The sequence below is a fragment of the Mauremys reevesii genome, linkage group 9 (assembly GCF_016161935.1).
Source record: "Mauremys reevesii isolate NIE-2019 linkage group 9, ASM1616193v1, whole genome shotgun sequence".
Lineage (NCBI taxonomy): Eukaryota > Metazoa > Chordata > Testudines > Geoemydidae > Mauremys > Mauremys reevesii.
Genome location: NC_052631.1, coordinates 99103467 through 99103677, shown reverse-complemented (window position 1 = coordinate 99103677; position 211 = coordinate 99103467).

The window sequence follows — 211 nt, the reverse complement described above, 5'->3', positions numbered from 1 at the left end:
TATACTTCACACTCTTACAGCACTTGCACCAATCAAGGCACTTCTGAAGCACCTACCACTGTCCAATCCAGGGGACATATCTGCAGCTGGAGGTATGACAGTTTATACTAACTGAAGATCTAGGTGGTAGCAGAGAACAATATTACAGAACTAGATCCTCAACTGCTGTCAATGCACAACTACACTGAAGTCAGTGGGGCTACAGCAGCTG